We start from the raw sequence: 20,778 nt of genomic DNA on the forward strand, positions 1-20,778 counted from the left end.
TCCTCCTCCTCCTCCTCCTCCTCCTTACTTTGCAGTTTTTCAGAACTAGAGAAATCCTCTCCAGCTAGAATGATGCAGCAATCAAGTTGGTATTCTTACGTCTTTTCAGCCTCACATTCAGCATTAAATTCCACACCTTCTCCCACCTCTACAGTGAGCTACAGCGCTGCCAACTCTTCTAGGATGGGGGCCTCCTGTTAATGTCAAGTTTTACAGCCTTCTCACAAGGCAGTAACTATAATTTTACAAAGATGCATGATAGAAAGCGGTTGCGTTCTGCAGGTCTTAGGTAAATGTACATCTTGTTCACCACCGTGATTTTCTAAATCCGTTAGAGATCCAGCGAACACAGGGTGTGCGTGGTCCAAATGCCTGTTAGGAGTCCTCAGAGGAGTAAAGGCGGTGCCGGTTGTGGGTATGGACCCATGGGCGTTGTGCAGTACTTTGACGCCTTCCAGGGTCAATGGTGCAGAGGAGCAGACCTGCCCAGGTGTGTCTGTATGCTTGGCTGGGCCTTTCCAAATGCCTCAGAGGGGCAAGGTTGGTGCTGACAGCAGATCACCCACAGAAAACCACACGGCTCAGACCTCACTTTCATGGGTCAGAAAACAACGTGAGCGGGTTTGCAAGCCGGGACTCCAGCTCCATCCATATTTTTGGCTCATGTTACAAGCCATGCAAGGCAAAGTGACCCCTGGGGCAGCTGGAGCTAAGAGGAAAAACTAAGTAGGCAAGCCACTGACCTGGACAGGCAGCCTACAGAAGGGCCTCTAGGCGGAGAGGGAATTGAGCTGCTTTGCTGTCCCACGAATAAGTCAGGGACTAATGAGAAGGTACAGTATAGGGAGAGAGAACTGGTTAGCAACATGGTTCAAATTATGTGACCTGCCTCTGAATAGCTGGCTAGCTGGGGGGAAAACACGTGAAGCATCTCTCTCTCTCTCTCTCTCTCTCTCTCTCTCTCTCTCTCTCTCTCTCTCTCTCTCTCTCTCTCTCTCTCCCCAAAGAAGAGGCATTCACATTTTGGTAGAAAAATAAAGAGAAGGTGAGGGGTCCCAGGGTGGCTGGGGTCCTGCAGAACTTGGTGCAGAGGCACTTCAGCAGCCAGGAAGGAAGGTTTCAGAACTTCACTGGAGAGTCACTGCAGGCTGCCTGAAAGCCATAATCAAGAACTTCAAAGGAGGATGGGTGTGGCCGGCCTAAGTAACCCCAGCCCCAGCTGTTTGAGAGGCTGAGAGTGGAGTCCTGCTTGAGCCTAGGAATTGGAGGCCAGCTTGGCTAGAATAGTGAGACCTGTCAGAAACAACACGGGACAACGAGAAGGTCCTGGGTGGCTTGTTAGGGTTTTGGAGCCATGGGGAAGAAGCGCTGTGAGAAGACTCTGGTGGTGGGTTTTTCCACCATCCAAGTGACTACTTGAGACCTCCAGGTAGAGCCTTTCTTCCCAAAGCAGAGGGGAGATTGCTCTGTGCTGCAAGCCTACTGTGTGCTGGCTATGAGCCTAGCACTTTAAAACGAAATCGTCCTTCCCCTTCGGTGTAACAGAACACAATGCGTTGTTTTTGTGAGTATACAGTCAACAGGCAGATGATGAAAGAGTGGAGATGTAGCACCTGCAGAGGGTAAGGCAAGCCCTGGAGAGATTCCAAAGGAAGCAAGCATGAGCTGCTGTTTGGGAAGGCTAGATATATATATGGGGAAGCACTTTAGGGGCTTTAGGGGATTAGGGCTTTAAGAAGTATATCACTGGGCATGCTCAGCTTAAGACCAAGAAGCAAAGACAGCTGTACTGGCTAGTTTTGTGTCAACTTGACACAGCTGGAGTTATCACAGAGAAAGGAGCTTCAGTTGGGGAAATGCCTCCATGAGATTCAGCTGTAAGGCATTTTCTCAATGAGTGATCAAGAGGGGAGATCCCCTTGTGGGTGGTGCCATCCCTGGGCTGGTAGTCTTGGGTTCTATAAGAGGGCAGGCTGAGCAAGCCAGTAAAGAACATCCCTCCATGGCCTCTACATCAGCTCCTGCTTCCTGACCTGCTTGAGTTCCAGTCCTGACTTCTTTGGTAATAAACAGCAGTATGGAAGTGTAAGCTGAATAAACCCTTTCCTCCCCAACTTGCTCTTAGTCATGATGTTTGTGCAGGAATAGAAACCCTGACCAAGACAACAGCAATGACCCTTTAGGGCATGCATTGCTCAAGGACACAGAATGTATGTTTGAAAGGTTGCAGTGTTGGACTGGAGCATGTCTGGGCATCACAGAGAGAGTGGACAGGAATGTCTTTGAGCATGCTCACCTTTCTCCAAGAAGTTTTAGCGGCAATGGAGACCCAGTGCTTTGAAGATGGAGTACTATCAGACCTTCCCTCTGCAGTTGACTGCCTTTCTTAGCAGCTAACATCACATCATGGTAGTTTGGGGACAGTACTGTCATTCAAGATTTAGGAATGAGGAGCCAGTGGGTTCAAATGGGTCTGCTGGCGCCCTTCAGTCAGGCACATCACACTGAGACTTTGAAAGTTCCCTATGTACAGGCAGGCACTGGTGCTGTGCACTTCGTCAAATAGGCCCACTGTATTCTCTTCTCTTCCTCCCCATCACACTTATTAGCAACAATATTTTTACTTTTATTAACTCAACTAGTAACTTGTCAATCAACCTAATTTCCTGGAACAGTGGAGGAAGCCATGGTTAGCTTCTTATTTAAAAGGCCTGCCTATGGCAGGTCTTTAGGATTTCCTTCTTTGACTTGGGTTTCCTTATCAAGTGTGTGTGTGTGTGTGTGTGTGTGTGTGTGTGTGTGNGGGAGAGAGAGAGAGAGAGAGAGAGAGAGAGAGAGAGAGAGAGAGAGAGAGAGAGAGATCTTAAAAGACAATGATTTGCAGGAATTCTGCAATGTTTCCTTGGGGTTTTATCTAAATCATTTTCCATGGAAATCAATTTCATGGACTTGTTAATGTAAGCAAGAGCCTCCTGATAGAGATTATGTCCTTTCATGAACAATTTCCATCCCCACCCCGCATCACTCCTCAGCCTTTTCATCTTCTCCACGTGTTGATAATGTAACACTATTGATGCCCATCAGACAAATCAATACTGATAAATGTCCACTTACAGCTCATTTTATCTTAGATCAACTACACACTAGATTGTTAAAAGTGTTACACTGAAAAGAGCCCTTCTGGGGAGTGGTGAAAGTTTGTGGAGCAAAATGCCATTGTTTCTGATGGAGTCCTCTTCTCCCCCCCCACCTCCTGCCCGCTTCTCACTCCTTTTCCCTCCTCCTCCCTCCTTCCCCCCTCCTTGGGTGGGCTCAGACTCCTCCTTGTGGCTTGTGTCCAGATTTCATGAGCAAGAGAAAAAAGACTGTTAGCTCTCCCCTGGGACTGTGTACAGGAAATACACGAAGGACAGTTTTCAGAGGGCTGAGCAGACCCCAGGGCAGAATAAAAAGGGGATTTCATTCACTAGCTCCTGGACTTGCTTTCTTTGACACACATGGAGATTTAAACTCCATAGGCCTGGCAGGGAAGTACTTTCCCTTTATGTCTGCGTTCTCCCTCAAACTGAACAAGGACCCCTGCTGTCCTGCCTTACCATCTATTTTAAAACTTAACTTTATTTTGAAAATCTGTTACACAATCTATAAGACAAGCAAGGAAAGAACTATGGAAAAAAAAAACACAACAAAAACCTAGGTACTTGACTCAAGAAATAAGACTCTGGGTGCACAGTTTAAGCTGCTTCCTGTTCAATGTCTACCTGGTACAGCTTCCACAGGCTACATGCTGAGACTGGGGACCCTGACTCTTAGCTTTGCCTATCTTTGCAAGGCTAGGAGAAATAGCTCTGGGGCTGCTGCCCTCAGTGTTTCTACAGCAGGGACCACATCAGTTTCAGTTCTATAGATTAGTCATATGAAATGTGCATCTAAGCTGTATATTTGGAACACTGTTTTTCCTGGCTACATTAGATAGTTTCTTGCTACACCTTCCAGAGAGTTCAAAGACAGATATAGGGCCAATGACAGTAGGTTTTTTGTTGTTGTTTTTTCCAAGATGGTCAAAAGACCAAGGTAGCTCACCAAGCTCTCTGAACTTGAGGTGGACTTGAGCCATAAAGGTATCATTCCACAGCTTTGGAACCTCTGCCCTCTACTCGCCCCTTATGCTGACGAGATGGCCCCTGTTTGAGTGGATGCTAGGTTGAAGCATCTGATGATTATTCTTGGTTGTCAACTTGACTACATCTGACACAAACTACAATCTAAACATGGAGGTCACACCTGTGAAGACTGGTTTTGCTTGTTTTGAAGAGGGTGAATCCATAGCCTGGACTTCTGAGGTAGGAAGACTCAAACCTTTGATCTGGATCTTGAGCTAGCCAGACACACCTTTAATGTGGGCCGCACTTTATGCTGGAAGTCGTGTAAGAACATGGAAGGAGAAAGACTCCGCTCGTTCTCTGCTTGCACTCACCTTGCTAGCAAGTCCATTCCTTCACTGGTGTTAGAGCCGCCTTCTTCAGGACTGCAGTATGTACACTGAAGACCAGCTGAGGCATCCAGTCTTGGGGACTGAATAACTACTAGATTCTTGGACTTCCCATTCATAGCCTGCCATCATTGAATTAATTGACCGTTAGCTTGTAAATGATTCTAATAAATCTAAGTTCTGCTGCTCTAGAGAACCCTGACTAATGCATGCCCTCTGTCCATACACATAGCCTCTCGTGAGCCTCAGACATTTTTTAGCCACGGCACTGTCCTGGTTTGAGAGCAGAGGACCAATGTGTGTCTTGCTTTCATCTGGGCTCTAAAATAGTTTTGTGGGACATTTTTGGTATTCTGAGGATCACATTTTTCTTTGGATATAGGTTTTGGTTGAAAATAACATTAAAGGCCAAAAGGCTTTAAATATAAGGGAAAAAACCCCAATGCTCAATGAGTCCCTTCCCCTGTTGTTCCCATATATTATAGCCAAATAAATGCCATCCACGCTTATTTATGTTACAGTCCAGTCATTTCTCCTTACACAGGAACCTTATTAAAACAATAAATCAATGTTAACCTGGCTCTTAAATTGGTCCAATATGTTTGGAGGGCTTGCTGGTTTAATTTTCCTATTATTCATTTTTCAATTAACTAATTTAGCTTTTCCTAGTGAGGATACCAAAAACCTGAACACATAGGAACCGGAAGTCCTAGGACACAGTTCTCCAAGACAGAGCAAAAGCACGGTCCCTTCATGAGCCATCAAAAACAGTGCAGATCCAGAGGTCATCTGCCCTGGTCCGAGCTGAGATGCTTGAGTTACGAGAAGCAGGCCTGTGCCAGCATGTACTGTGTTCTGAATGCGCTCCGTATCTCTTGTGAATGGAATTCTCTGTAGCATCTCTGACCTACGCAAACCATTTTTAATACCACCTACCACAAAGTTCCACATTTATATCCAACCCCTCCGTGTAACGGCATCAGGAGACAGAGCCTTATTGAAGTTAGGTTCAATGATATCAAAAGGGTGGGGGCTCTGATCCAATAAAAGTAAAGGCTTTAAGTGGTACCCGATACAACCACATACGCAGAGGAAGGTGGGCACGCTCCAGCCAAGAGAAGACAGAGGCCTTGGGATGAACTCTACTGTGCAGGCACCACGACCTTGGACTTCCTGCCTCCAGATGTAGAGGGAAAAGCACTTGTGTTGCTTAAGCCACAGAGCGGGGTACTCTGCTGCACAGGGCAGATCAAGGCAACAGCCCAGCGAATCTTTCTCAGGAATGTACTGACATTTGCTGGAGATTTGTGTGGCCTCGTATAGCAACACAGATCTCGCCTGATACCTCAGGGGTCTGCACCAACCTGGGTGGGTTGCAGCGCAGACCAAGACCTTGGGGTATTATGAGGCCAGGTACAACCTGAGAACAGTGTGTACAAAGTGTGGTTGTCTACTGAGGAAGAGAGCTTAGGCAGTGGACCAGTACTGTGTCCAAGGTGTCTGCAATCTAATGGCTGCCTTGGGATATTTCCTCTCTTCTGAGGTTAAGGTAGCTTTATAAGTCTGGGCCATAGGAAAGAACAGACTCAATGTGTGCTGTGTTCTGGGCAGAGTGAAGAGCATTGGCTTTGGAGTCAGACAAACCTGGATTCAATTTCCAGTGTTTCTTGTATCCAAATACCCCAAGCAATGGCTGCATGATGTGTCTGAGAGACCTAGACCCTTGTTTTGCTTTTAGGTGTGGCTATATCTCCATACTTAAAGGATGTTAGGGTTTTTATTGCTGTAAAGAGAGACCATGACCACAGCAACTCTTTTAAAGGAAAACATTTAATTGAGGCTGGCTTACAGTTCAGAGGTTCAGTCCATTATCGCCATGGTGGTAAACATGGCAGTGTGCAGGCAGACATGGTGCAGGAGAAGGAGCTTAGAGTTCTACATCTTGATCCACAGGCAACAGAAGGAGACTGTGTGCCACACTGAGCATAGTGTGAGCATAGGAAACCTCAAAGCCCGCCCTCACAGTGACACATTTCCTTCAACAAGGCCACACCTACTCCAGCAAGGCCACACCTACTCCAGCAAGGCCACACCTACTCCAGCAAGGCCACACCTACTCCAGTAAGGCCACACCTACTCCAGCAAGCCCACACCTACTCCAGCAAGGCCACACCTAACGGCACCACTCGCTATGGGCCAAGTATTCAAATATCAGAGTTTATGGGGCCCATTCCTATTCAAATCACCACAGATGTCATAGAAATTATCTCTTTTCTTGGACAAGTGGACAAGCTTTCCTCCAGCTGATGACACACAGTTCAAATGTGAGGGATGGAGGAAGGAAGGCATGCTGTACTGTGTTAAAGCGGGGGTCTTGAGAGAGAATGCTGACTGCTCCAGTCAGAGTCACATGTATGCTCCTGAGGCAAGGTTGGACTGGGAAAAGAGGAGGAATCAGACCCACCTGAATTCATGAGAGAGAAACAGAGAGAGAGAGAGAGAGAGAGAGAGAGAGAGAGAGAGAGAGAGAGAGCGAGCTAGGGCTGTTGCCTAAGAAGAATACCAGGCAGGAAAAAAACCAGTAGAAATCTATAACAGAGACACCAAGGGCTGTGTGATTCTGGGAAATTTACTTAACCTCTCTGAGCCTTGCATTTGTCCCCTCTTAATGAACTGACTAAATCACTACCTATGCAGAAAACTTAGAAATATTAAATATGTCCCTAGAATACTTAGAAATATTAAATATGACCCTAGAATAGTCAAAGCCACAGTGTGTGTGTGTGTGTGTGTAAAATAGAGCTGCTCATTCCCTTCTTCCTTGTTCTGCTCCTGGCCCTCCCGAATGCCTGGCACAGGTACCATGGTTGGATGGCATTGAAGGTATCATGCTATTTCAGGCTAAGAAGCTTTGGGTAACAAAAACGTTCAAGACCCACACAATGGGGCCTGTCAGCTATGTTCCCCTGGACAGGGGACAAGGGTCTCGGGATAGAGGTAAGGCATAGCGGACTCCCTGAGCCAGGCTCAGTCATAGGACGTAGAGCTGACTGGGCTGGTGGAAGCCTTCCGAAGGACAGGAGAGCTGACACCTAGTTACTCTGTGGAGTGAAAAACCAAGCCTCGCACAGTGTATGTTTTTGTGAGCAGAGGGGACTATCTGGTTTCCGAGGGGTTCTCACTGGAGTAGCCATGACACTCCCTGACTGCAGCCACCAAGAATCTTAATGTAAGGATACCACTCTACTGATAGAGCCTAAAAGAGCCTGCAACACTGCGGTCACGTGCCAACCCAGCTGCTGGTGGGTTGAAACTGGCCAACTTCTCTCTCCCTGACTATCGATCAGCACACCACTTTGTGAAGAACCTGCACCCTCTGAGACTGGCTTTCCAATGGAGCACGTCAGAGCTGTGACTGAGGATGGTGACCTCACTTGCGCCCCCTAGAGGTCTAGTGCTTCAACAGCCCATATCTACTCCCCATTCTCTCCGTTTTCCCATGTGTGCCCACGAGCCCCTCTGTGTGCATGCCTGTGTGAAGGTGTGAATTTGTGCCTGTCGGTGCATATGGAAAGCCTTGGGTTGGGTATCTTTCCTTGTTTGTTGAGACAGAGTCTCTTATTGGCCTGCTACTCACCAAGTAGGCTAGGAAAACTCAAGGATTCCCCTGCCTCTGCCTCCTCCAGTCCCTGCTCTGGGATCACAGGCACATACTATTCTGCCTTACCTTTTTACATGGATGTGGGGATTGAACTCATGTCCTCGTGCTTATGTAACAAGTACTTCATCAGTTGAGCTATTTCCACCTTTGCCTTTCATTCTTTTTTTAAACATTTTATCTATCTATCTATGTAGCTACTTGTCTGTCTGACTCTCTGTTTATTATGTGTGTGTGTGACCCTGTGTGAGAGTGTACGGGTACCTGCAGAGGTCAGAAGAGAGCACCGATCCCCTGGAGTTTCAGGAAGCTGTGAGCCACCTGATATGGGTGCTGGCGACTGAACCTGGATCCTCTCCAAAAGCATCGAACACTCTTAACCACTAAGCCATCTCCCCATTCCCTGCCCCTCACTCTTACACAGTACCCACACACCCCCTAGGAAATCCAAAAGGTACTCAACAAAAAAATATGACCTGGTATCTCCTCTCTGGATAATCAGTGGCTCAAGTAGTGTAGACACTTAGGGGGAGGGGAAGCTGATTCTGAACCCGGGCATGGTGACCACTTCTGTAATCCCAGCACCCAGGAGGCTGAGACAGGATGTGTATAATATATCACAGTTGGGTTAGAGTGTGAGAGCCTGTATCAAAAATCAGAAAGCTCCCTCCACCCATAAAAAAAGAAGACGGTTCTGGTAATGACTTGGAACGCGGGTTTCAGATGGAAGAATGTGCTATAAGGTGATTTCATATGCAAACTTAAGTGGTTCCGGGGGTGTCCTTGCCACCAGTGATAGATTTAGTGGATAGATTGCCACAGTAGGATGCTTCTCAGGGGCCTTGGAGTCTGGGGAGAGGCATGAGCTGGGCCAGGGCCTGACTTGACCCCTCTGAGGGACTCGGGCAGTTTCCAATTTGTGTAATTTGGGTCTTTCATTTAAAAATCCATTTTCTCGGGGCAATTTCATTATGTGGCACCTACTTGCAGAACTGCTCATTTTCAAAGGGTTTCTCTTGACAGGGTAAGGAGAAGCCCTTCATGTACGGTGCACTGGGGGAGGGGGTGGAAATCAGGGCTTCTTCTTCAGAACATAGTTGTGTCATATCTAGTTGTGTCATAGTTGTGTCATGCAAAATTCTACAATTGTATTTTACAAGTATCCCCTACTCGAACAGTAGCATATGTGTGCCTAGGGGCTGTGTATATAGCCAAGCAGTGGAATTAACCCAAACCCTGCTTAGTAGAGAATGGGCATGACTCACTATAGAATCAGGGGCTTTGTGAAATTTTAGAGTACTCTATGCTTGCTTATTTTTTTGTTCGATTTGTATTTTTGTTGGTTTTTGCTTTGTTATTGTTTTTTTAGACAGGGTCATTAGGTAGCTCTGGCTGACCTAGAATGCACTATGTAGACCAGGCTGTTCCGGAACTCACAGTGATTCACCTGCCTCTGCTTCATAAGCCTGTGATTCAAGGCCTATGTTACCACACCTGGACATAATCTATTCTTGTATTAATGGAAAAGAGCAAGGCGTGAAATGCTGTATATAATATGCTTCCATTTATGGAAAATGGCAAGTGAATGAATAAAAATTGTTGAAGGGTACAATAAATGTTGTTATTAATGTGACAAAACAATACTGGGAGTCTAAACCGAGAGAGACATTACTCTTTCCATAAGACTAAATATACTGTTTTAATTTTTTAAAAAAAATTTTGTGCTGGAGAGATGGCTCAGCAGTTAAGAGCACTGACTGCTCATCCAGAGGTCCTGAGTTCAATTCCCAGCAACCACATGGTGGCTCACAACCATCTGTAACAGGGTCTGATGCCCTCTTCTGGTGAATTTGAAGACAGCTACAGTGTACTCACATACATAAAATAAATAAGTAAATCTTTTTTTTAAAAAATCTTGCCTGTACATTCCTCTTTTAACCATGGAAGGGCACTGAAGAGAAGAAAAAGAGACCCTTACGTCTATCCAAGACAACGCTGCTGCCATGCAGGGGGCGCAGCTGGGTCCCATCAGAAGGATGCTGGCCTTCCTCGGCAGTTCCATTTTAAAGACCTCATTTGTCCCCTGAATGAAAGAGCAGACGTGATTGCAGTTCTAATGATGTTTGGAGAAACATGGAGATGCCCCCCTTGTCTGTCTGTCTGTCTGTCTGTCCAGCCATTCTCCCTCAGGGTCTTTCTAGTTCCATCCCCAATGTGTGGGCTCACTTGTCTGAGAGTAGGCATGATTCCAGAACTCCTTCAGATCTGGTGTGGACCGAAGGATCCAAAGGGTGTTGTCATTTTATATAGAGGGAGATGGAAGGGTGGGTCCTCCTTTCCATGGGGACAAGGTCATGGAGGGGGAAAGGAGGGGGCTAAGGAACTCTAGGAGCTGGGGAGACTAGGGAAGGAGAAAGGGGGCAAGAAAGTCAGGAATGTCACGAAAGCCAGAAGAGACGATCAGTTCTAGAATGTTCTGAACCTGGGAAACTGAGCACAGTCCTTTCTGCTTCCAATAGGAAAGCTGCGGTCCTATCTGATGATTTGTAAATGTATAGGTCTAAAGCTAGAGAAAGCTTTAAATAGCACTTACCTGGCTTTGTGACCACTGCTTACTAATAGTTTTGTTTATTATCTTGTTAATTATCAGCTGTGGCAATTGAGATGCTGCCACAGACGAGGGCAACGACTGACATTCCTAACAACATGCATTTGATCCCTGAAGCCCACCCGATAGGAGAGCAGGCTCCCTGCCCTCTGCCCTCCACACACATGCATGGTACCTGAACCCACCCCCACATACACATACAGGCATGGATAATAAATAAATGTAAATTATAAATGTAATATATTGTTAACTATCTTTTATATAAAACTTTATAACTCACATAATAATAAATCCAGATGAAGGGCACTTAAACATCTCTATCAGTTTAGTAATGCTTTAAGTTAGTGCTTACAAGTATATGTAAACAACTGAGCAGAAACAGAGAGAATCTAATGTGTGTAATTGTAGCGGGCACAGAGTGCCAGTTTGACGTTATTTGTCATAATTAAGATATGCACAAGCCTTGACCCAGCAGTGCCCTTTGTAGACATTTATCTTGCAGGAGCCACCCGTGGAGAGTAAAGGAGACTGTTGTAGAAGCATCTTCTTCAGTGCTTGGCCCCTTCTGGTCATCATAAACAACCCCAAATACACAGCAACAGCTGGTTAAACATTCACGCACTTCCGCAGCGGGGCTCTGTGCTGGTGAGGGAGGAGGCGGGCGCATCTGCCTACAAGACCCACGTAGACAGATGTATACTTTTGGGATCAAGCCAGGCACCATGCGTGGCTCTTCAACATTCACAGGCCAAGGCAGAGGGATTGCCACAAGAATGTATTGTTCCATACTGAGTTCCAGGACAGTCTGGGACATAATGTGAGAGACCGTGGTGGTGGAGTCAGGGTGGGGCTGGGGCTGGGGCTGGGGCTGGGGCTGGGGCTGGGGCTGGGGCTGGGGCTGGGGCTGGGGCTGGGGCTGGGGCTGGGGCTGGGGCTGGCTGTGCAAACCTGGAAACCTAAGTTTGAATCCCCAGTACCAACGAAAGGCCCAGCGTGGCCGTGTGTGCCTGTAGCTTCCTTACATGTGCTCACTCAGAGATGTGTGCCCTTGCATGTACACATGCACACACACACATCCACCATACACATCCAAAAAGGAAACTTTAAAAATTATCAGAGAGAGAGAGACAGAGACAGAGACAGAGACAGAGAGAGACAGAGAGCATGCATGCGATGTGCAAGCAAGCTGTGGTAACCTAAGACCATTTTCCCAGCACTTGGGAGATGATTACAGGAGCGCCAGGAATTCTAGGTCATCCTCTGCTACATAGTGTGTGAGACCAGCCTGGGCTACGTGAGATCCTACCCCCTCCAAAAGGGAGGAAGAATAAGACCCAAATTAAAGGGAGAGAAATGTTGGGGAAAGCAACACTTTATACTTTATAAGTGCTGTAAAAACCTGGGATCGAACACTCTGAAAAAAAAAAAAAAAAAATGTCTTGATGAAAACCGACCAAGCTGTGCTTGTGTCTGGGGCTATAGGGACTTTCCCTGTTCTGTAGCATGCATGTTGTAACTTTCGGCATGGCCGTGTGCTTGTTTTGTTATGAGAGATAATGATAATAATGTTGTAATAAACGCGAGAACGTCTCTCGTCAGAGAAAAGCACCGCTCACCCATTCTTAAAAGCAGGGAGCTCATAAATGGGACTTGTGAGAGCCGGTGTCACCTTCTGAACAGATCTGAGCACCAGTGGCTAAAATGTGGGAAGATTCATTTCTCTTCTGTAGCTAGTCACATCCTACCACTGTGTACTGTTGAATGTACTGTCTGGGCCAGTGGGATGGCTCATGTGGTAGAGGTACCTGCTGCTGGCTCTAATACCTTGAATTCAATTCCCAGGACTCCCAGGGTGAAAGACGACTCCTGCAAGCTGCCTTCTGAGCTCCACACATGAGAACATATACTCGCATGTACGTACAGACACACACACACACACACACACACACACACACACACACACCAATGTAAAACTCAAATCAAATACACTTTTCCCATTGACCAGGGGAGCGGAGACCCAAGATTTCATTTCCTAGCATTGAGCTAGAAATCCTCACACATTGTTTTTTAGACACTCATACAAACACAACTTAGCAAGCGAAGGCCTCTTTATGCACATTAATTTTTATTTCAAACAAATGAGAAGATAGAGAAGGAAAGGGAGACAAAAAGAGTTTGGAGACATCTAGAATTCTTAGAGAATGTTTATCTGCACATCCGTCCATTGAAAACAGACGGTGTCAGTGTCTCCTTTGTTCAGCATTCTGTTTGAAATATTTTTTTTCCCCCTTCCCCTTTTTCTTTTTAATGTTTCATACCTCGTGGTTTTGGCAAATTAAGGTTTAATTTCTAAAACTGCTGGCTGCCACTAGAAAAAAAACTCCGCTCTCATTGAGTGGTTTATGGGGCCCTCTCTTGGATGGCCTTTGAAGTTCCCAGGCTGGTACCTGACCTTGACCTCTCCCAGATGAACCAGCGAAGGTAGCAAGGTTTAGGTCCTTTGTTGCACTAATTGCTTGTTGGCACTGGGCTGTCCTTTGAGAGCAAGGACTTCCAATCTTCTTGTCACTTGCCTACTCCAGGATGCTGAATCTCGGGCTGGCAACCTGTTCTTGCCTCATTTCTGTGAGGAACCACAGGGTTGAACTGCAGCTGAGTACAGGCAGTGACCATCCAGCTTCCCAGCTGCTAATCCAGGGCTCTCTCCCACAGTTGCTTTGCCTTTACCAGGATTTGCAATGAAAATCTCTTGAGTGGAGATTTATGTCTTCACGTTGGTATTCGATTCTAACGACCTAAGAACATTGCTGCCTTTCCGCTCCTGCAGTCTACAAGCTTCTTTTGGCATACTCTGCTCAGGCCAGGCCCTTGGAGCACTGGCTTCTCCTCTAGTAAGACAGGGCCTCACTATATCCCTACAGTCTAGTGTCTTTGGCACAGGAAGGCACTCTGCACACTCCCAAAAGAGAACCACGGACACTGAGCCAGCCACGACCCCTGTGATGTGCATTGGTGCCCTGCCTGCAAGATAGCCTGGTGTAATGGTGGCATGGCGCATAACTTGGGGGAGTAACCAACCAGGAACTGACTTAACTTCTGGTCCACTCCATGAGATGGAACCCATACCGGGCACAGCTTGGGTGGTTAAGAATTAGATAGCCCAGGGACATAGGGTAAATCTAAATAATACTGGTCTTTAAAAGGAAAAAATAAAAACAAAAACATAGTGATAAAATGACTCCTAGTGATCTTCTGCTGTACTCATAGATCAGCGCCTTGTTCATCCATCTTCAGAGATGCTGCCTCCTGCAGCAGATGGGAACAAATACCGAGATCCCCAGACAGACGGCGTGCAGAGAGTGAGAGACATCGGAACACTCTGCCCTAAGCTGGATGTCTCTGAAAATCAAGCCCCTTTACGTCAACATGAGCAAAGCGTATATGAACTCACAGAGTCTGAGGCGGCATGCACGGGGTCTGGATGGGTCAGCACCAGGTCCGCTGCGTGTGTATAATGGCTTCCCGGTTAGTGTTCTCACGGGGTTCCTGAGCGTGAGGAGTGGGTCTCTGACTGTCGCGCCTTTTCTTGGACTCTTTTCCTCCTGTTGGTTTGCCTTGTTCAATATCAGTGTGGTAGTTTTTGTTTTTAACCTTATTATATTTTATTTTGTGATATTTTAATATTATCTCTTAGGGAGCCTGTTGTTTTTTTTTTTCTAATGAGAAAGAGGGTGAGTGGATGGGGGGGGGGCGGAGGTGCCAGAAGGAGCAGAGGGAAGGAACACTGTGACCAGGATCTATTCTACGAGTAAACAATCTATTTTCAACAAAAGGGAGCACAGGGAAACAGAGCGTCAGGTCCAGGAGCTGCCTGCCCGCCCAGTCCGCTGTTCCGCCAACCCTGGTGAGTGCTGCTAACACTGGCCTGGGTCTCAGGGCCATCACAATGCTGCCTTTAGTCTCCAGCCTGGGAGACCAGACCTAATCTGCCCCGGGGGCAAGATGCTAGCTCCTTAGAGGACAGGCAAGATGCTAGCTCCTTAGAGGACAGGCAAGATGCTAGCTCCTTAGAGGACAGGCAAGATGCTAGCTCCTTAGAGGACAGGCCGTGGGCTGAGCTGCGTGCTGTAGGAGTTTGTCTTAAATAACCGACAGTTGATTAAAAGGGAATTCATGATAAAAACAGAAGATACTTGAGCAAAGATGTGGGAGTGGACTCTGCACACACACTAAACTCACAATGCCTCTAAAACTAATGATTATAGCAACAAAAAAAAAAAAAAACCTCTTCACATTAAAATTTTCCTTTTTATAGTTTTTTCCATTTTTTATACAGTTACAAAAGAAAAATATTAAAAGCAATAAAAATCTTGATTATTTTTCCTTTTTGTTTTGTTTTGCTTTTTTGTTTGTTTGTTTGTTTTTCTTGGACCAAATGCTCATTTTCCTCTAAAGTTATTGACCTGTGGAAGTTTTTATACAATAAAATCTTTCAAATGAAAGACTAGGGTTTCCAAAGAAAAAGGTGGATCTCTTAAGGGTACAAAGAAGGGTCAGCACAAAGGATGAGGGGGAAATGGTTTCAGTCACTGATGATTTCATTATCCTTAGACTCACTCGCCCTTCATCCCTCCCCAACCCCGGGCTACACAATCTTTAAGATCAAGAAGAAGGTGTAAATATTTTTAAATAATTAAAATGAAATAAAAATTCACATTTAAAAAGGAACACTCAAGTCAGGAAGTATTTTCCCATCATGCTTTTCTGTGAATAGGCGTCTGAACCAAAACACTGACGAAGTCACAACTGCTTCAAGTTTAATGAAAACTGATCCCCATGACGACAGAATGGCAGCTGTAATAGGCGCGCTGGGTTTTTGTTTTGTTATACTTAATTTTAAATTCCTGAAATAGGGGAGAGGAGGGAATTTAGGAATTCATTTCTATTAAAATATAAAAGTTATTGCACAACCCTAACTGTAAAAACACACCAATATAATCAGACTTCACGTACAGTAGCTGAGAGAATCCAAACATTGTGGCAAAGCTCAGTTTGCCTGGCAGGATGCTGACAAATTCCCAGGCACTTGCTCTCTTGAAAATAAGAGCAAAATAAAAGACAAATCATACAGCTAGAATTTTGATATCTGAATTTTTTTTTAAAATAAGTTGTCCATAGGACAACTGGCTCAGCTCTCCCTTATAGTATCTCCAGGTCTATCTTTTTGGCAAAGATGTTGGTTTGTTAAGACTTGTGGCCTCTCCATCAGGTGAGAGGCTCAAGTGAGACTCAGTTTATCCATCTTCCCCAAACCACACTGTTCCTTTTCACAGAACCCCTGGCGAGACTGGTCAAAACAGGTAGTCCTCATCAGTCATATAAATGTCTCAAGCAAACTTCTCCCTCTGGGTTTTGTTGTAAATCTTCTCAAATGGAACCCCGGGACTCCATGTCCTCAGGTGTAGCAAGCTATATCACTCACTCTCTGCTGGGCCCCTGCTCAGACTCTAGTTTGTGAGTGCCATCAATTTCAAGCATAAACAAATGCAGTCGTGACCCAAAACAACTGGAAATGGCCCAGAACCATCAGTTCATTACAAAAGATCTACACCCTAAAGATGTGTGTCCTAAAGTTTTCTCCAAGTTGGACGAGTCCCTGAGAGTCACAGTATGTCCAATGATGAACTGTGAAAGAGAAAGAAACCATTATGGCATTAATACTAAAAATACATTTTTACCTGTAATCCTAAGGGGGAAAAATGAGTTCATTTCCTATGGACTTCTTAGCACACTATCCTGCAAAACCCTTGAAATGTGGTAAGTCAGTCAAAGTAGTGAATTCAGCCTTTGAGGACAATTGGCAGTGGAGAATTAGAAAGTTATGCCAGCCTGGCAATATGTCATTGTTCTGGATGTTTTAAAGTTTATAGAGTTTATCAAAATTTTTTTTAAATGTCATAATTTATTTTCTCCCCCCCCCCCCGTCCTTTAATTGCCAACTTTACTCAGCTTAGAGGTGTCTGCAAGGAAAGCCTTGATGGAGCATTGATTGGTCAGATTGGCCTGTGGGCATGTCTGTGTGGTTTATCTTGGTTATTTTTGAGGTGGGAGGGTCCAGCCCACCATAGGCACACCATTCCCTGTGCAGGTTGTCCTGAGTTGTTTAAGAAACCCACCTGAGCATTAGCCTGGGAGCTACCCAGCAAACATTTTCTCAAGGTTTTTGCTTGAATCCCTGCCCTTGGGTCCCTCAAGAATGGACTATGACCTGGAACCATAAGCCAAATGAATTTTTTCCTAAGTTGCTTTCGATGTGAGTGTCCCATCACACCAACAGACTGAAACTAGAGCACCCTCAAAATAAACATTCTTTTGAACTCTTAAAAGGAATCCCAAATTATATAACATTGTATCCCATAAACCAAGATCAGCTTTCATGGTCCTTTCTTGTTCTGATTCCTGGCTGCACATGTGGGTCAGCGTCAAGACAGCCTGGTCCAGGCATATTCCTTCCTAGTGACGTCATCACCCTTGGCGAGTGTCTATGGCTCTGACTTCTCAAAGCAGTCTCATGCCTATAACCTCAGATCTAGTATCATGCAGTTATTTAAACTCTTCTGACCTTAGTGTTTCCATCTGTATAGTGGGGTGGTCCTTGGACCGGTTTTATTGGGTTTTTAATGGAGATTGAGTTAATACTTGGCAGGCTTTTGGAACCAGGCCAGGCTCGCAGTGAGGATCATGTCGGTGCTGGCTGCCCTTCATTTTACTCATTGCCTGCTGTTTATATGGACTTGACAGTAGACAACAGAACAAGCCCTCCCCCTTGCCTCCCCTTTTGCTAATATGATGAAATTGGGAACTGGGAGGGGGTTGGGAGGTAGTTTTAGAACTTGGGGGAGAGGCAGCAAAATATTACAAACAATGGCAACAGACAAACTAAAGAAGCATTTAAAACATGTGGCAGGGACAGTATACAGCACTCTGTGTTCTATAAGTACCAAAGAAATAGCTAAGAGATTTGAATATTGTGGCATTCTGTCTTTTCAGGATGAACATGTAGAACTTTGACTTATTTTTTTTTTCTTAAAAAAAAAAATAACCGGTTTTTAAATGTTCCAAACACAAAGATTTGACTAAAAATACCCCTTTGCAGAATACTTTTGATTGTAAGACGTTTTTATTCCCTGCCCCTCCCCCACCCCTCTGCGTTCCCATTGCCCCCTCCCCCATGTAATAGCAGCACTCTTGGTTACTCTTCATAGTCGTTTAATAAAAAAAAAATTAATAAGCAGCAAATTGCCCCAGAAAGGACAGGATTTGTTTAGGTAAATTGTAAGTAAGCATTCCCTTGAGGGACTCTATGCCTAATTGGGCTGCAGCTGGTCTTAATTTATTCCCTTCGCTGTATCTCAGTTTAGTCTTGCGACTGGAGCTGCCAGTCCTTGGGCTTTGATAAACATCACGTCATCGGAGCCATTCTTGCTGGCATAAGTTGGGATATAACCGAAGGGGATCCTGAAGCCCTTGTCCTGAAGAAGGGATTACTTTTCTTTTCAGCTCTTCCTTGCCCGATCTCCCCAAGCTAGTGAACCGCAGCGGGGAGGAGCTAGGCTGGGTTTTCTGTGCGTTCCTATCTGTGCGTTCCTACCTGATCTTAATATCACATGGCATTCAGGGTTGCGCCCATCCATTCAAGCCCGCCCCGTGCAGAATTTAAGGCATTGGGAAGGAATGGGTTAAGAGCAGCTCGGATTTGTTCGGAGGCATGTACCCCAGTCCACTGACTGCTCCAACCTTCCTCTTAGGAAAAACAGCTTCCTGGCCACCGCAGGGGGAGACAGCAGGCTTTGTAAGCTTGATAAATGGAAAGATATCATCTGGGCATATTTTTCTTATGCCTAAGACTGTTTCAGCTGGGTCTTCGGGACACCAGTTACCTGTCGTTATCCTCTAACAAGTGACATCAGTCATGGAATCATCTCTCATGGCTCACAGGAAGCAGGGCAATAATAAGTACATTTAGTTGGCCCTTTCCCATCTAGGCACATGGACCGCCTCTTGCTGCATTACTGAACTACATACAAATCAGTCGGAAGACACGAAGTACTGAGCATCCCTCCAACACACACACATACACACACACACAGACAGAGAGAGAGAGAGAGAGAGAGAGAGAGAGAGAGAGAGAGAGAGAGAGAAGAAGGAAAAGAAAAGAAAGAAAAACAGAGGGAAGCAATACAGTCCAACTGCCAACTGCTTTACACATTTGTTTTTATTGTTTTGTTTTGTTTTTTATGTTGCTGGGGATTAAATCCAGGGCCATTGTGTATGCGGAGTAAGTGTTCTACCACTTTCCACCACTGGATGACATCCCCAGCCCATCTGTTACAGAGAAAACCCGGGGCTTTCTGAGTTTGACACAGGTTAAGGTATACATTACTTTCTGTCAGAAACTCACAAGTGTAGGGTTGGAAGTTACTTCACTTAGACACAAAGTGACACTGAGCTGTGAAGACCTTGTGTTGAAGTAAAGTGAGTCGGTGCAACACAGTAAACCGACGTTGATTTCACTGACATGGGTACCTAGCCCAGGGGAGTTCATAGACAGAAATAGGAGGAGCTGGGGATCACAGAGGGAATGGGGAGTCATCTTGTCAAGGGTGTGGAGTTCTGGTTTGGGGTGAGGGAGTTCTAGCTCCGCACAGTGGTGGTGATGACTGACCACTGGGAATGTATCTAATGCTACTGAACTGCACAGGAGTGGTTAAAATGGTCTACTTCAGAGCTAAGGAGATGCTTGCTTGGTAAAGGACTAGTCACACATGTGTGGGTACACGAGTTGGGATCCCCAGAACCCAGACAACTTCCATGTTGTCCCTATGGTCAGATGGGAGGTAGAGACAGAGTCCCCAGAATCTTCAAGGCCATACAGCCTGGTAAACACAGGGTCAAACAATAAGAAATTCTGACTCAAGCAAGGTGGAAGATGAGGACTGGTACCAGGGCTTTCCTCGCCGCCACAAGCAGCCATGGCATCTGCACACCCCTCTCACACACAAACGTGCACACAAGGCCATCACACATGACACACAAGCAACAGTAAACTTTACTTGCATGCCTTTTGCCACAACAATAAAAACTTAAGGCTGAACATAACATGGTGGTGCACACCTTTAATCACGGCACTCCTGAGGCAGAGGCAGGCAGATCTCTGAGAATTAGAGGCCAGTCTGGTCTACACAGCCAAGTTCTAGACCATTCAGAGCTACAAAAACCAGACTTTTTTTCCTAAAATAAAACAAGATAAAATAAAAACCAATCTTTTATATATAATGCCAGGACAGTGTATACGATGTAAACACACTGTACAATTTTGTAACACTCAGAGATAGTTACCATTCCCCTCAGTCCTCATTCACCATTTGAACCAGTTGAAATTAACTTTATAACTACTTCTGATTATTGGCTTCACCCACAGTCCTCTTGAGACACGAAGCTTATTACAGCCTGGCCAGTATTTCTGCTTAGAAATGATTATTGGTTTTAAGGTTTTTGCCCTCCAACTGTGACTATGTATTCTAGGAGTGGGCAGAAGGACAAGGCCTTCCAGCTCTCCTCCAACCTCCTGAACAGCTGCAGAAAACATTTCCACAGAACCTCAGCCAAAGGGAATCGGTGGCAACTCTCAGGATTGGGGCTGGAAGGTGCAGCTCTGACAGTGGCCAGGGCTCTGCAAATGGACATGCAGGCTCCATGGAATGGGGAGGCTTCCCGAGCACAGCTAGCCCTCACACATGTTTCCTTACCTGAAAGTCTTCCCCTTCCCACAGTGCTAAGAAGCCCAGGATGATAGAAAGGGCCCTTCTGTGTCAACCATCAGACCAAGGCAGGGCTCTGTGGGTAGCCTCAGTGGGGGGACACCACCCCAGTGCTGTAGGCCAATACTTCCCTGCTGCCTCAGACCTGGCTTTTGCTCCAGACTGAGCCATAGGTCTTAGGAAGGTAAACAGCCAGAAA

Source organism: Mus pahari, chromosome 8, assembly GCF_900095145.1.
Source record: "Mus pahari chromosome 8, PAHARI_EIJ_v1.1, whole genome shotgun sequence".
In the NCBI taxonomy this organism is placed as follows: Eukaryota; Metazoa; Chordata; class Mammalia; order Rodentia; family Muridae; genus Mus; species Mus pahari.